Here is a 14,030-nt window from a genome sequence, read left to right as displayed (position 1 = left end):
CATAGGCAAGATGACTAAAACACCGTTCTCCGGTACTATGGAGAGAGCAACAGATTTATTGGAAATCATACATACCGATGTATGTGGTCCGATGAATATTGAGGCTCGTGGCGGATATCGTTATTTTCTCACCTTCACAGATGATTTAAGCAGATATGGGTATATCTACTTAATGAAACATAAGTCTGAAACATTTGAAAAGTTCAAAGAATTTCAGAGTGAGGTTGAAAATCACCGTAACAAGAAAATAAAGTTTCTACGATCTGATCGTGGAGGAGAATATTTGAGTTACGAGTTTGGTGTACATTTGAAAAAATTGCGGAATAGTTTCGCAACTCACGCCACCCGGAACACCACAGCGTAATGGTGTGTCCGAACGTCGTAATCGTACTTTACTAGATATGGTGCGATCTATGATGTCTCTTACTGATTTACCGCTATCGTTTTGGGGTTATGCTTTAGAGACGGCCGCATTCACGTTAAATAGGGCACCATCAAAATCCGTTGAGACGACACCTTATGAACTATGGTTTGGCAAGAAACCAAAGTTGTCGTTTCTTAAAGTTTGGGGCTGCGATGCTTATGTGAAAAAGCTTCAACCTGATAAACTCGAACCCAAATCGGAGGAATGTGTCTTCATTGGATATCCAAAGGAAACTATTGGATACACCTTCTATCACAGATCCGAAGGCAAGACTTTTGTTGCTAAATTCGGAAACTTTCTAGAGAAGGAGTTTCTCTCGAAAGAAGTGAGTGGGAGGAAAGTAGAACTTGACGAGGTAACTGTACCTGCTCCCTTATTGGAAAATAGTACATCACAGAAAACTGTTTCTGCGACACCTATACCAATCAATGAGGAAGCTAATGATGATGATCATGAAGCTTCAGGACAAGATACTACTGAACCACGTAGATCAACCAGAGTGAGATCCGCACCAGAGTGGTACGGTAATCCAGTTCTGGAAGTCATGCTACTAGATCATGATGAACCTACGAACCATGAAGAAGCGATGGTGAGCCCAGATTCTGCAAAGTGGCTTGAGGCCATGAAATCTGAGATGGGATCCATGTATGAAAACAAAGTATGGACTTTGGTTGACTTGCCCGATGATCGGCAAGCAATTGAGAATAAATGGATCTTCAAGTAAAAGACTGACGCTGACGGTAATATTACTGTCTATAAAGCTCGACTTGTCGCGAAAGGTTTTCGACAAGTTCAAGGGGTTGACTACGATGAGACCTTCTCACCCGTAGCGATGCTTAAGTCCGTCAGAATTATGTTAGCAATTGCCGCATTTTATGATTATGAAATATGGCAGATGGATGTCAAAACTGCATTCCTGAATGGATTTCTGGAAGAAGAGTTGTATATGATGCAACCAGAAGGTTTTGTCGATCCAAAGGGAGCTAACAAAGTATGCAAACTCCAGCGATCCATTTATGGACTGGTGCAAGCATCTCGGAGTTGGAATAAATGCTTTGATAGTGTGATCAAAGCATTTGGCTTTATACAGACTTTTGGAGAAGCCTGTATTTACAAGAAAGTGAGTGGGAGCTCTATAGCATTTCTGATATTATATGTGGATGACATATTGCTGATTGGAAATGATATAGAATTTCTGGATAGCATAAAGGGATACTTGAATAAAAGTTTTTCGATGAAAGACCTCGGGGAAGCTGCTTACATATTAGGCATAAAGATCTATAGAGATAGATCAAAACGCTTAATTGGACTTTCACAATGCACATACCTTGACAAAATTTTGAAGAAGTTCAAAATGGATCAAGCAAAGAAAGGGTTCTTGCCTGTGTTACAAGGTGTGAAGTTGAGTCAGACTCAATGCCCGACCACTGCAGAAGATAGAGAGAAAATGAAAGATGTTCCCTATGCTTCAGCCATAGGCTCTATCATGTATGCAATGCTGTGTACCAGACCTGATGTGTGCCTTGCTATAAGTTTAGCAGGGAGGTACCAAAGTAATCCAGGAATGGATCACTGGACAGCGGTCAAGAACATCCTGAAATACCTGAAAAGGACTAAGGATATGTTTCTCGTATATGGAGGTGACAAAGAGCTCACCGTAAGAGGTTACATTGATGCAAGCTTTGACACTGATCCGGACGATTCTAAATCGCAAACCGGATACGTGTTTACTTTAAACGGTGGAGCTGTCAGTTGGTGCAGTTCTAAACAAAGCGTCGTAGCGGGATCTACATGTGAAGCGGAGTACATAGCTGCTTCGGAAGCAGCAAACGAAGGAGTCTGGATGAAGGAGTTCATATCCGATCTAGGTGTCATACCTAGTGCATCGGGTCCAATGAAAATCTTCTGTGACAATACTGGTGCAATTGCCTTGGCAAAGGAATCCAGATTTCACAAAAGAACCAAACACATCAAGAGACGCTTCAACTCCATCCGGGATTTAGTCCAGGTGGGAGACATAGAGATTTGCAAGATACATACGGATCTGAATGTTGCAGACCCGTTGACTAAGCCTCTTCCACGAGCAAAACATGATCAGCACCAAGGCTCCATGGGTGTTAGAATCATTACTGTGTAAACTAGATTATTGACTCTAGTGCAAGTGGGAGACTGAAGGAAATATGCCCTAGAGGCAATAATAAAGTTGTTATTTATTTCCTTATATCATGATAAATGTTTATTATTCATGCTAGAATTGTATTAACCGGAAACATAATACATGTGTGAATACATAGACCAACAGAGTGTCACTAGTATGCCTCTACTTGACTAGCTCGTTAATCAAAGATGGTTATGTTTCCTAACCATGAACAAGGAGTTGTTATTTGATTAACGAGGTCACATCATTAGTTGAATGATCTGATTGACATGACCCATTCCATTAGCTTAGCACCCGATCGTTTAGTATGTTGCTATTGCTTTCTTCATGACTTATACATGTTCCTATAACTATGAGATTATGCAACTCCCGTTTACCGGAGGAACACTTTGGGTACTACCAAACGTCACAACGTAACTGGGTGATTATAAAGGAGTACTACAGGTGTCTCCAATGGTAGATGTTGGGTTGGCGTATTTCGAGATTAGGGTTTGTCACTCCGATTGTCGGAGAGGTATCTCTGGGCCCTCTCGGTAATGCACATCACATAAGCCTTGCAAGCACTGCAACTAATATGTTAGTTGTGAGATGATGTATTACGGAACGAGTAAAGAGACTTGCCAGTAACGAGATTGAACTAGGTATTGGATACCGACGATCGAATCTCGGGCAAGTAACATACCGATGACAAAGGGAACAACGTATGTTGTTATGCGGTCTGACCGATAAAGATCTTCGTAGAATATGTAGGAGCCAATATGGGCATCCAGGTCCCGCTATTGGTTATTGACCGGAGACGTGTCTCGGTCATGTCTACATTGTTCTCGAACCGTAGGGTCCGCACGCTTAACGTTACGATGACAGTTATTATGAGTTTATGCATTTTGATGTACCGAAGGTTGTTCGGAGTCCCGGATGAGATCACGGACATGACGAGGAGTCTCGAAATGGTCGAGACGTAAAGATTGATATATTGGAAGCCTATGTTTGGACATCGGAAGTGTTCCGGGTGAAATCGGGATTTTACCGGAATACCGGGAGGGTTACCGGAACCCCCCGGGAGACTAATGGGCCTATTGGGCCTTAGTGGAAAAGAGAAAAGGGGCAGCCCACAGCTGGCCGAGCGCCCCCCCCCTTCCCCAAGTCCTAGTAGGACTAGGAGAAGGGGCCGGCCCCCCCTCTCTCTCCTTTCCCCCTTGAGAGTCCTAGTTGGAATAGGATTGGAAGGGGGAGTCCTACTCCCGGTAGGAGCTCTCTCTGGCCGGCCAGCCCCCCTCCCTCCAACCTTTATATACGGGGGCAGGGGACACCCCAAGACACACAAGTTGATCCTTGAGATCGTTCCTTAGCCGTGTGCGGTGCCCCCTGCCACCATATTCCACCTCGATCATACCGTTGTAGTGCTTAGGCGAAGCCCTGCGTCGGTAGTACATCAAGATCGTCACCACGCCGTCGTGCTGACGGAACTCTTCCTCGACGCTTTGCTGGATCGGAGCCCGAGGATCGTCATCGAGCTGAACGTGTGCTAAGAACTCGGAGGTGCCGGAGTAACGGTGCTTGGATCGGTCGGATCGGGAAGAAGACGTACGACTACTTCCTCTACGTTGTGTGATCGCTTCCGCAGTCGGTCTGCGTTGGTACATAGACAACACTCTCCCCTCTCGTTGCTGTGCATCACCATGATCTTGCGTGTGCGTAGGAAAATTTTCGAAATTACTACGTTCCCCACAATCTAGGCATAGAGGTCGATGCACGTTTTCGTCCTACTTTCTTTGGTAGAAACTTTGGCTTACTCTTTAAAGTTCTTTGTGTTGGATTGAATATTATGAATCTGAAGTTGTTTGATGCATATCTTATAATTGACTCGCGCATACTTAAAGTGACATTGGACTATCTAGGTGATATTAGAGTCGATTGATGCGTATCATATGGTGTTATTTTAGTACGAACTCTAGGGTTGTTTGTCACACTTGTAGGAATAGCTCAATAGATTGATCGGAAAGGATAACTTCGAGGTGGTTTGCTACCTACAAAATTTTCTTCTTATGTTCTCCGCTTGATAATAACTTTGGAGTGACTCTTTGTCACATGTTGAGTAATTGTTATATGATTCAATTATGTTAGCACCATGGAGAGATTGCACTAGCGAAATTATTAACCCTAGGCCTTGTTTTCAAGCATTCCAATACAATTTGTGCTCTGTTTCATCACTTGCTACCTTTCCGTTTTTATATTTTTAGATTACAAAAACCTATATCTACTATACATACTACACTTGTATCATCATCTCTTCGTCGAACTAGTGCACCTATATAATTTGTCATAATATCTGTTGTGTTGGGGACACAGGACATTTCTTCTATTTGATTGCGGGGTTGTTTGAGAGAGACCATCTTCATCCTAAGCCTCCCACAGATTGATAAACTTTAGGTCATCCACTTGAGGGAAATTTGCTGCTATCTCACAAAACTCTGCGCTTGGCGGCCCAACACGAGTCTACAAGAATAAGTTGTATAGTAGACATCAGACTTCCTCTAGGAATCAATGGTGTCGACTTTCAAAACCAAATTGACTGCTATCCAAAAGCATTTTATAGTGTTTTTACATATTGATTAGACTACTATAAAAATACATTATGTTATTATAAAATAATGATAAGCAATAGTCCATAAAGTGTAGAACATAATCACTACTACATAATACACTTTGTGTGATCTGTCACCAGGCATAACAAAGCCGTCATTGGAAGTCATAACTGATGACCACGTTTATGAAAAAAACTTACTAGTGATAAAAATGTACTTTTCGAGGCCACTGGCGATGTACCTCCTGTGACGAACAATTATTCGTGCGGTACAACTAATCCATTAACAGTCCAAATCTACGTCAGATGTTTAGCGAGATAGTATAGATAGTGGCAAATCCAAACCATTGAAGGAAATATGCCCTAGAGGCAATAATAAAGTTATTATTTATTTCCTTATATCATGATAAATGTTTATTATTCATGCTAGAATTGTATTAACCGGAAACATAATACATTTGTGAATACATAGACAAACAGAGTGTCACTAGTATGCCTCTACTTGACTAGCTCGTTAATCAAAGATGGTTATGTTTCCTGACCATGAACAAAGAGTTGTTATTTGATTAACGAGGTCACATCATTAGTTGAATGATCTGATTGACATGACCCATTCCATTAGCTTAGCACCCGATCGTTTAGTATGTTGCTATTGCTTTCTTCATGACTTATACATGTTCCTATAACTATGAGATTATGCAACTCCTGTTTACCGGAGGAACACTTTGGGTACTACCAAACGTCACAACGTAACTGGGTGATTATAAAGGAGTACTACAGGTGTCTCCAATGGTGGATGTTGGGTTGGCGTATTTCGAGATTAGGGTTTGTCACTCCGATTGTCGGAGAGGTATCTCTGGGCCCTCTCGGTAATACACATCACATAAGCCTTGCAAGCATAATAACTAAGATGTTAGTTGTGAGATGATGTATTACGGAACGAGTAAAGAGACTTGCCAGTAACGAGATTGAACTAGGTATTGGATACCGACGATCGAATCTCGGGCAAGTAACATACCGATGACAAAGGGAACAACGTATGTTGTTATGCGGTCTGACCGATAAAGATCTTCGTAGAATATGTAGGAGCCAATATGGGCATCCAGGTCCCGCTATTGGTTATTGACCGGAGACATGTCTCGGTCATGTCTACATTGTTCTCGAACCGTAGGGTCCGCACGCTTAACGTTACGATGACAGTTATTATGAGTTTATGCATTTTTGATGTACCGAAGGTTGTTCGGAGTCCCGGATGTGATCACGGACATGACGAGGAGTCTCGAAATGGTCGAGACGTAAAGATTGATATATTGGAAGCCTATGTTTGGACACCGGAAGTGTTCCGGGTGAAATCGGGATTTTACCGGAATACCGGGAGGGTTACCGGAAACCCCCGGGAGGCAAATGGGCCTATTGGGCCTTAGTGGAAAAGTGAAAAGGGGCTGCCCACAAGGGCTGCGCGCCTCCCCCCTTCCCTAGTCCTATTAGGACTAGGAGAAGGGGCCGGCCCCCCTCTCTTCTCTCTTCTCTTTGAAGAGTCCTATTAGGAATAGGATTGGGGGGGGGGAGTCCTACTCCCGTAGGAGTGGGACTCCCCCTGCGCCTCTCTCCCTGGCCGGCCGAACCCCTCCCCCTGCTCCTTTATATACGGGGGCAGGGGGCACCCCATAGACACACAAGTTGATCATTGTTGATCGTTCCTTAGCCGTGTGCGGTGCCCCCTGCCACCAAATTCCACCTCGGTCATATCGTTGTAGAGCTTAGGCGAAGCCCTGCGTCGGTAGTACATCAAGATCGTCACCACGCCGTCGAGCTGACGGAACTCTTCCTCGACGCTTTGCTGGATTGGAGCCCGAGGATCATCATCGAGCTGAACGTGTGCTAAGAACTCGGAGGTGCCGGAGTAACGGTGCCTGGATCGGTCGGATCGGGAAGAAGACGTACGACTACTTCCTCTACGTTGTGTCAACGCTTCCGTTGCGATCTACAAGGGTACGTAGATCAGACTCTCCCCTCGTTGCTATGCATCACCATGATCTTGCGTGTGCGTAGGAAATTTTTCGAAATTACTACGTTCCCCAACAACCATAAGTACGTAGCCGCCATTTTACACTCTCTCTCTCTCTCTCTCTCTCTCTCTCTTCGTGCATTTCCCCCATTTTGCTAGAGCTCACCACACCACCATCACCAACCCATTCTCGCCCTCCCCCCCCCCACCCCCGAAGCAACCGTCACTTCCGCATGCTTCGTCTCTCTTTCTCCCCCAATGTTATGGACCATGGCCATCAAGCTATGGTTGTACATTGTTGGTCATCGAGCTAATGACTTATGTTTGGCGTTTGTTGTGGTAAACTGTCCATGGCTGACTTGTTTTTAGTTTAGGGTCACTTCTTGATTATGCTTGTTTAATTGTTATTATTTATTACTAACACAAATGCCCGTGCGTTGCAACGGAGAAGTAAATTAATATGTTTCCATCGAAAAGTTCACCAAAGTGGCACGAGGGCATCTTCAAATATTACTCTCTGTTACAATCCCATGAAATCTTGTATCTCAGACAGAGCCCACAATCCCATTTAAATATGTATCCAGGTTCGTAGACCATCTAGCGTCGACTACAACCACTGAAACAACAACTGCCGCCAATAAAGAAAAGCGTAAATTGGAAGAATTCAACTTTTAGACACACCGACATAGACAAAGAAAGAGTGGATCCAAGTTGATCCATCAAAGAAAAACCTACACATGTCCTCCGATGATGCTAGAAGCATCATCATGGGAGGGATCTTCAGGGAGCCGCCACCGCCTCGTCTTTCTGAGTAAGACATATGAACCCTGCCAAAACGAAAAAATTCCTAAAAACAAAAGCTCTCCTGCCGGCAAGGACCGGGATCCGCAGGAGACGAGGCGGCATGGCGGCTACACGACAGGAGGCAGCGGAAACCCTAGGCTTTTTGTGCCCTCCTCTATTTATCTCATGCAACCCCCAATCCAAGTTAATTCTTGCGAATTACCGTTTGTTTGTTGCTTCTCCAAGCGGCTGGTTATTTGTACAAGCACCTCACGCAAGTATATAAATTGGTCAGATTTTATGTTAAAAAGTGAGGTGGGACTATTTTATTGGCAAACAAACCTCTTTCTGACATAGTCATCAGCTTTTTTTAGACAAGCATAATCATCAGCTAGCACTGGCTACGTTTTTTTTGCTTGGTATAGTTAGTTTTTTTTTTTCAGAAATGTTTGGCATAGTTAGCTGGCCGTGAGATTGAACAAACATGCAAGTAGTAGTAAAAAAAAATTATTCTGAAAGATCACCCATATACTCATAGCCCACAAGAGAAAAAATATTAGAAGACCCACTTGCTTGCTTGGCTCCTGGCTTCTTAAAACAGCGATACGAAGTTACGAACCCCATGAAGCTATCGATCTTAAAACAGCGATACGAAGTTACGAACCACCTCCTCGCCACCTCGTACATGACTTTAGTACCACCTCATACGTGACCACAACTAACAGTAGAAAAAAAACTAATCACGGGACAAAACTAAGAATATCACCTTGCTTTAATAGTAGGTATAGAAGTACCACCTCGTACGTGACCACAACTAACGGTAGAAATAAAACTAATCACGCGACGAAACTAAGAATATCACCTTGTTTTAATAGTAGGTATAGACTATATTGCAAGGGTTGTTGTTTAGGATCAGTGGGTTATATCTGTATTTGATATACTATTGTTTTTAGTTTACTTTGCAGGGACTATTGTTTAGTTGTTGCTCGTTTGGGTCAGTGGGTATTACTATTTCCTCTATGACCATGCTTCGCTATTTGATTCTTAGTCGAACTATAGGTCGAATATTTTGTATAATATATTCTACAGTTGGTCTGGTTATGTCTGGTTTACTTTCTTTTCATATAATGCTACATATTTTCTTTCCTTCAGTGATATAACAACATTTATAATATCAGATCATTATATTTACATTTCACCATGAAATATATTTTCCTATGGTATATATCTGGTATGGTAGATTTTTTTTCTAGAAGTGTGTTTTTCGTCCCTCAAGTTCCCCAAAAGTCCACATCTGGTCCCTTAAGAATTTTTGGCCGACATTTGGCCCCTCATGTTTCAAAACCAGACAAAATTAGTCCAAAACCAGATTTGGGTAGAAAACTTGCCACGTGGAAGTTGTTTTTTGTTCAAAACCAGAAATTGAATTGCACACGCAGGGCGGTGAGTTTTTGTCTCTGCAGTTGATCGAGGAGGTGAGGGTGATGCTTGTGGGTTCCTGTCGCCCGCTAGAGCCTTGCCGACTGTGTAGTGGGGAAGGGGGTGGCTCTCATCTCTGTCTCGGTGGCGTTGCTGCAGATGAGAGAGCCTCTAGGGTCGCTGCGCAGACTAGCACGACCATCGGCCCGGATGGATCTGAGGCGTGCCCGCGTCAGCTCACCACCGCGTCGGATCCACCACTAGCAGGACGAGCGTGGCCAGCACGGTACCCCACGTCGACGTGGGGGTCCAGAAAAGGTGTGATCGACGATGCCCTGGCTTTCGACGAAACTAAGCAAACCTCTGAGGGATCACCGGAGTAGGGATGCGGCAGAGAGAAGGGACAGGAGAGGCGATGTAGGCGGGGTTTGGTTGGGCGATGCGGGTGGGGTGTGGTAGCGACGCGAGTGCCCGACGGCGCACGGCTAGGGTAGGGGCAGGCACAAGTAGATGACACAGATGGAGGATAGAGAAAAACGAGGACACGTGGCCTGTTTTCCCCTCTAAATCTGGTTTTGGATTAATTTTGTCCGGTTTTGAAACTCGAGGGACCAAATATCGCCGAAAATTTCTTAAGGGATCAGATGTAGACTTTTGAGGACTTGGCGGACGAAAAACATACTTTTTGCTTTTTTTCTATATACTTGATCAAAGTTTGTGAAAATTGACTTTTGACAAAACTAATGCGCGTTTATAATGGGCCGGCACAACATCTTGGGATTCTGAGTTGTGTCTGTCTTGTTTTTTTAAAGAAGAGTTGTGGCTGTTGTATACACGGCTGGGCGGAGTAGTTCCTTTCACAATAAACCTATTGCAGCAGAAAACCGTTAACTCAAAACCTATGGAGTGCATTCCCTACGAGATGTATTGAAAATAAAGCTTCATGAATGCATGCATGCATGCATGTACATTCGGATCAATAGGTCAACAAACCAAATCAAATTGCATCCCAGGATTACAAGGGTGAGTTTGAAATGCGCTCATGCATGTAAGCAAAATGCGTGCAAATCTTTGTGTTCCTTTTGTACGTTGTGCGATCTGTTGGTGTCCAAGCAGCACACCACTTGCGCACGCTATGGCCAACCACAACTAGTGGCGGCGCCGTCACTGGTCGATGCTACAAATGTGTCCTACTCTCATCTCCCAACTGTATTGTATTGTTGCTCCCGTTCTCCATCACCCCGTCAACTAGGGTTTTGGCTTGTAGCACGCCCGCACCGGCCGGCCGGCCAGAAACTGGAGACCCAATGGGCAGCAGCCTCGTCCGTTCTGAGCTACTGTCACGGACGTAGCTCTCGTTTCGAGCTGGAGACAGTGTATCAGTTCTTCACACCTTGCCTTGATTACGCACGTTTATCTACGTATTTCTTCTCATAGTTTATCCGGAGTAGAAATACAAAAATGTATCGCCCACTTCCTAAAATCCGGCCTCAACCTCTGGATAGGCTCCGAAGGGTCAACAACCATAAGTCCACGGAGTACGGTAGCATTGAACGTATGCAAATCGAATTCTTTGTGTGACCAGAATGATGGATGCTTAGGTGGTGACTTGGGGTATTGTTTGTTTCCTAATGTACTCCCTCTCACAAATATAAGAGCGTTTAGATCATTACTTTAGTAATTTATAAAATCTCTATATTTCTTTACATAGGGAGTAAATATTAACATATGTAACGAATTACCAGTTTTATACGGTTGTCGTTCGTGATGTCACCTACATGCACTACTGTTACATACGTATTGTGTTTTTGTACGTTCTTGTGGTTTGATGGATTGCACAACTTCATATCTGTGATTTTTCATATATGATGTATGAATGGGAATCACTTTTAACTATCTGTACTGGAGAGCTTTTTGTAGCTATGTATACTCCTTATGTGGACACATTGATAAACTTCATCTTGAGAACATGGACACTCCAAACTGGAACTTGGAGGAAAACGTCAAGGCGTGGTGGCTAAGAGGACCGACACGAGCTCTCCCTATAGGAAGGCAATGGCATCCCTCGCCATATTGTCACTTGGACCGTGTGGAACGAGAGAAACACTAGAGTTATCCGCAACAAAAGCACCCGACCACTGATCTTGCTTAAAAATATCATGTCCAACACAAATTTGTGGATCACCGCGGGAGCCAAGCAACTAGGGACGATAATTTTGTGAGAGTAATCATTCATGGCGTGTAATAAGGGGCGCATGTAAAACACTATTCTCTCCTTAATTAATCGATGAGGCAATTTTTTTGCCTCCATTTCGGAAAAAAATACTCATTATGTACATGGCTACTTTTTTGTGTATCCTATGTATATGAGAAGAGGATGCATGCCTTCGTTATGGTATTGTATCCCCAAGGCTATCAGTTAAAGGTTGCTTATGTGATTAAGTATTTTTCAATTGTCTTTGTTTTGTCCAGTGTTGTGCGAATGCCAATGCATATGGCCTTTTATTGGGCATTTCTTGATTTGAGTGAGCTTGGGGTGCTTAGTGGTTAATATGGACCAACACAGGGTGCTTAGTCGTGCTGAATCCTATTTAGCATTACGCCACTTAAAGGTGTTTCAACACAGCGGCGCACCCCCCCCCCCCCCCCCCCCCACACACACACTAGTACCTAACCAGGCCGACCCATGTAGGGTTTTGTTACACTGATTTCTTATTTTATTCATTTTTTTTCTTTTTCTTTTTTATTTCCTTTTTATTTTTGTCGTTTTATCAATTCAGTGAAGTTTTTACAGTTTTCAGAAACATTTCCAAATTACAAACTTTTTTCAATTCTTTATTGTTTTTCTAAATTCATGAAAAAATTTCATTTTATGAACTTTTTCCAAATTACGAACTTTCAAAACATTGTTCATATCCATGACTTTTTTCCCTCAAATTTATAAAAAAAATTTCCAATTTTCATGAACTTTTTCTGAAATTTGGTGCATTGTTTTCAAATGTTTTGAACCTTTTATATTCTTGATTTTTTTTGAATTTGTGTTATTTTTTCGAATTCACATACTTTTTTTTGAACCGTGATTTTTTTCAAATTCATGAACAATTTTTTTTAAAAAAATTGAAATTCATGAACTGTTATTTTGAAATATACGCTTTTGACTTTTTTCTATAGCTCGTGAATCAATTTATTTTGTCTTTAAAATTTGCACACTTGTGATAGACATCCTTCTAACAATGCGGATTATTTTTCTGAATTTTTTGAAATTTGAAATGCAAAATTTAAATGTTTCAAATAAAGGGCACCATGGAGCCAGAGCACTAAAACATCGCACTCGTTACTACTCTCTATTGCAATATTCAACTAGGGCATGTGATACAAATTTAGCTACATGTGTGACCTTCAAAATCTGAAAATGATGTATGCGCTCCATCAACCCAAATGCCTCCTTTTTCAAATCAATAAGCGTAGGTCTATCAAGGAACTTTCACATCTTGGATATTGTTTGTTATCTGATGTGTACATATGAACATATGTAATGAACTACTGGTTGTATACGGTTGTCTTTCGTACGTGTTGTGGCCTGCATGCATTACTATTACATACTTATTGTGGTTTTCTACGTTCTTTGTGGTTGGATGGATTGCGGAACTTCTTGTTCGTGATTTTCATACTTGATGCATCCATGGGATTTAGTTTTGACTATTTTTACTTGAGAGCTTCTAGCAGTTTGTGTACTGTACTGATTATGTGCGTGAGTACTTATTTTCTGCGTCCAACATATACTAGAGGAGGATGCACACCTTCATCACGTTATAGCTCGAGGCTATCAGTTAAAGGTCGGTTATTCAATAAAGTCTTTTTCAATTGTCCTGGGTTTGTCCAATTTTGTGTAAACGACAATGCATATGGGCTTTTCATGGGGATTTATTTTATTTGACTGGGCTTGAGGTGTTTGGTGGTTCGTTACCACCAACACGGGGTGCGTTTAGTGGTTGGTGGATGTCAACCAACAGATGGCCCGTTTGGTTCCTCAACATCACATCACTTTGACGGATGGGGTCGAAATGGAGCTGAAGAAGCAACATGAAACTGGAGCTCGTTATTCATCGAGATCACATGGCTTTCAAGATTGTCAGAATCATGATTTTGTTATATGATTCTACGAATTTATGATCCAAACTAAGCCATTTGATTATATGATTTCGGTTAGCAAAATCTACATTTTTACGATCCTCGGAGTTAAGATTCTACGATTTGCAATCATTTCCGATGCGATTCAAAATCACGATTCTAACTACCTTGCATGGCCCTGACATATGGGACAAACACAGAGGAGAAGAAGCTAAATGAAAACGGTTTTTGGTCAGTCGAAACGGTTTTGACCAGTTGACTACCGAGTTAGCTGACATGTCACCCAGTATTTTGTTGAATTTGTATTCTACTTGTAGTTTTAAACCTATTTAGAAAAATGTTTAAAGCTTTCGCAAATTGCTCACCTTGGTACCGTTGATTTTATAGAATGTATCAAAAAAAATCTGAACACTTTCGTTTTTGGTCAAATTTTGACGAAACAAGGGCTGAATATGCATTCTTGTTCGTGTTTTCGAATTTGTTTGACTAAAAGGTTTAAAACTTCTCAAAAATTTCTTGGACG

Source organism: Triticum urartu, chromosome 6A (genome assembly GCF_056163025.1).
Source record: "Triticum urartu cultivar PI428250 chromosome 6A, HENAU_Tu73, whole genome shotgun sequence".
Lineage (NCBI taxonomy): Eukaryota > Viridiplantae > Streptophyta > Magnoliopsida > Poales > Poaceae > Triticum > Triticum urartu.
Note: the sequence above shows the minus strand (reverse complement) of the source record.